The following is a 4,348-nucleotide window of genomic DNA, read 5'->3' on the forward strand; positions in this document are numbered from 1 at the left end:
GAGGAGCGCTGCTGCAGAGGCGCCCCGGGGAGCCAGGGAGGGGGTTGCTGGGTGCCGGTCGGTGGAGCCACGGAGCACCCCGCACGGATTGCCCGCGTGGGTTGCTGCATGGATGTGCCGGGGAGACCTACGGGGAGGCTTTGCTGGGTGGGTATCAGAGAGAGCTGGGGGGAGGTTTGCAGAATGATTACCCAGGGGAGCTGGGAGGGTGATGCCGCATCTGTGTCTGGGGGCGAGGGAAGGGCTTGCTAGAGCCGAGAGGGTTTGCTGTTTGCTCTCGCACGTGCTTTGTACAAGAGAAATGGAAGAGCAGCTTCTCAAAGAGGCGCCTTGCACTTCTTGTGATGAGGTACATCACAACGGGTAGCAGAAGAGCGTGCAGAATGATTACCCAGGGGAGCTGGGAGGGTGATGCCGCATCTGTGTCTGGGGGCGAGGGAAGGGCTTGCTAGAGCCGAGAGGGTTTGCTGTTTGCTCTCGCACGTGCTTTGTACAAGAGAAATGGAAGAGCAGCTTCTCAAAGAGGCGCCTTGCACTTCTTGTGATGAGGTACATCACAACGGGTAGCAGAAGAGCGGCATGTTCGGTGTCTCGAATTGCTTTTCAGTATCTGACACAACCGAGTGCAAAATGCGCACTTCTGCGTACCACCAAGTGCTTGTTTCTGCCTTATACTTTGCTGTAACGAGTGCGCTGTAATAACCACATTCTTCCCACTGTGTAAAACAGGAACTCTTTTTTTTCTCCTTGCTTTAGCAAGTGCTGTAGTGTTTTTCTACCCAAAGTAGAGCTGGTACCTTCCTGCCTTACCAATTTTATCTCACTATGACATTTAAATCTATGCACTGCCTTGTCGTTAGAGGTGCACAATACCACCGACTGCTAAATACGCTGGTAGGATTAGAATGACTGGCCAGGTTACAGTGTCCTTTATTAAATCTGTCCACCTGGTGACATGAATTTAGGATGCCTGGTAGTAGACACTGAGCTTGTGTCCAGTCCTGCTGTTGAGCAGTGGCTGGGGCTTTGCCGGCCATGGCACAGCAGTGCAGAGGGGAGTCCTGGTCCCTCTCCTCCTGCTGCAGCGTCTCTTCGGGCTGGGAAGTGATGCTGTGCATTTCCATGGGATGTGTCCATGTGTGCCGTGTCCCACCAAGGCACGTACCGTGTCAGCCTGACGGCAGCCCTGGGGACCTCTTCTCATGGCAGCTGCTGCCAATGGTGAAATGGTTGCCTGGAGAGCATTTTGCCAAGATTTCTACCACACTTTGCTGCAGTTGATACTTGATTGGTTTCTTAAGAGGCAGTGTGATACACCTACACAAAGTGGTGGAGTACCTTCTGCTGCCTAGCTGGACAAAGTGGTGGAGTAGATACTCACCCTCTCCAAGTACTGCAGTCTGATTTGAGATGGCTAAATGTGCAGCTTTGATTTTTCTTCTACCATTTCTTTCATTTTTGCTGAAGCAGAGTACCGTGTACCTTCCAACCTGGCAGAGCCCTGATGCCAGGCACCTGCCTGAAATGAGAAGGGATGTTCAAGTCCTGTGAAGATGAACATTTTTTTCTTACAAGTTCTGCTTTGTGATTCAGCACTCTGAGGACAAATATTAATTGTAGTACTTGTGTTTCCTATTCCTGCTCCAAAGAGCCCACAGTTGAAGGAACACAGACCTTGTTTTTGCCAGCGCTGACAAGGGAGCGGGGATATTACTTTTTACGGATCTTGGCAGCCCTTTTGGAATTCCTCAGCATGGAGGCACATGCAGCGGGGGTACAGATGGAAATCCTCCTGTGGAGAAGCAGCTTGAGACCCTGGCTGGGCCATGCAGCATATGGCAGCTTTGCACACCACGCACAGCCAACACAGGCAGCCACCAACATCCATCCAACTGCTCATCTGCTCGTCCGTGGTCGTGGTGCTCCATTGAGACTACTAGCATGCCATCTCTTTGTGTCTGTCTGGGGAAGAAGATTCCTACCTTTATGCATGTGCAGCAGTGGGCTAGTCCTAATTTTTCCTGAAGCTGGATCTCAATGACAGTTCGAATATTTTTTTTACTGCTTGGACCCCATGGACTCTATATATACACTTTTGTTTTGTCTTTCACTCAGTGACAAAGCATCATACATCTTGACAGTACAGAAAGACTTTCTTACTACAGGGGAGATTACACTGCTCGTACTGGTTACATGCAGTTATATGGAAGAATGTGTTGGCGAGGAATCAGTTTTGATACTGATGTCACAACATGGCAAGTTGAACTATTTTGTTGCAAATATGCATTTAAGATCGACTATTTTACTTTCTGGCACAAATACCCCAAATACAGGATGCTAGGCGACCACTGAACCTTTCTCCCTTTTTATTATCGTGACTATATCTTTCTCAAATTAGCTGAGATTTGCTACATTGTTCTGTGGTTGTCTGAACTCCTACTTCATCTTCCACTTGGCTGTCAAAACAAAGCTGAAGGATCACATGCTCGATCACATCATAGGGCCAAGAGACAGAAATTATCTAGGACTTCTTTTTCATGAATTTTGTGTGACCATTTAAACTATTTTCCTGGAAACATTTTCTTGCCATGCAAAGTGGTCTGAACTGCTAACCTACCTCACGGATCCTGGGAGGTTCTCTCTGCTAAGTGTTTACAAGGCATTCAAGACACCCTGCTAAAAGGTGACATTGAAGTGCAATGTTTTAGGTGATGCTTTTGGATGATTCTGGACCCGATTCCCTCCTTTGCTGGGCTTACCAGAGTCACTGGACTATGTGTGGTTGACCTACAGAGAATTTTTGTACTGACTGTTTAGTTTAGTAACCAATACCAGTAAATTGATGCAACTCTGAAGTGGATTGAAGTAACATGAGTAAGAATGATTATACTGATAGGGCTTTTTTCTACAAATTTATCAAAACAAACTGTGCAGCAGAGATGTCTTTTATGCTAATGTGACTGTGTCAGCAGTAGCAGCTGCGGTCATTTAACTGTATTTATAAGTTCCTGGTGTTTCACTTTTTTCTTAGAGGGGCTAGTTTCCAACCAACCCTGAATATTTTACACAAGACAATATTTGGTAACACAAGGAGTCACTCAGGATTTTTCGCTGTCTTCTCGAAGATTTCAAGTAACTACTTATAATGTTTTGGAGGCTCAGCAATTTTTAGTATTTACTCATACAGTGTGTGCAAAAAATTAACCATTTTTTACACTAAACAAAATATTATTTATGGTTTGAGACTTGAAGTATGGTATCCCATCACCATAAAAATGTGTTTGTGATTCTGATCACAAATACCGCAACAGTTTACTGGCAGGGAAAGGACTTCCCCAGCAGTGTACTAAATGGATAAAATTCAAGCAAATTAATGGTGCCGGAAGAGTAAAGGTAGTCATGCAATCTTCATCCCTTTACTTGTCTTACTGTTCAAAGATGAATCACGTATGTATTTGCCATTATATTTTGGGATACCTTGATCTCATGCTTTTATATATATGGGTTTTTTTAACCTAAAGCTCCTTAGGCAGTAATTTCTTCTTCCTGCAAGTCTCTATCATGTTTATTATGATCCTGGCTTCCGAAATCACACCTGGTAGTGCTGGGAATCTTGGCTGTCCAGGAACACTTCTGGCACTGTTTAGTGAAGTGATGGACAATTCCTGTCATCCCACAGACATATCCTGTAGCAATTTTATCTCTGATGAGGACTGAAAAAGCCGCTATTTTAATGAAGCAGTCTGCATAGTTGGTCCTTGGGTTGAAATCGCTTTGGCAGGCTGTGCTGTTTTACGATAACTTGCTGTTGTGATGTTGCTCCTGATGCTGCTTTAATTACGAACTAGCATTAACAATTCTACCTCTGTCTGTCCGTGAAAGAAATTGAAAATTATGCATAAACCAATGTGTTCTAGTTCTTGAGTTTCCTAGTCATGGTGGGGGTGCGTGTGTGGTGGTTTGTCCCTTATGGTGGCAGTTGGAAAGAGAGGGACTTGGCAGGTCATGTGGGATCTAATACCCAAGAACTGCATTTATGGTAAATGGGCTTTCCATGGGACCTACACATCTCTGCTGCCCGAGCCAGCAGTTCAAATGCAATCATCTTCTCACTCTGTTTATAAGGGTGCAAGAATGTTATAGGTCAGTATAGGGCCATTTCTTGCTCTACCAAAGTATAAGAGATTCTTGCTATTTCTGGTATTTGTACCAGACAACCCTACATTGTAAGTCTAACAAATACTGGATTATAGTATTTGTAGGATAAAATGTATATCTATTCCTATAGTATAGTAGGAAAAAATGATTTGTTGCTTCTCGTAAGTGGCCCAGTGATACAGGGGAAAGA

This window comes from Phaethon lepturus, unplaced genomic scaffold (assembly GCF_000687285.1).
Source record: "Phaethon lepturus isolate BGI_N335 unplaced genomic scaffold, ASM68728v1 scaffold52726, whole genome shotgun sequence".
NCBI lineage: Eukaryota > Metazoa > Chordata > Aves > Phaethontiformes > Phaethontidae > Phaethon > Phaethon lepturus.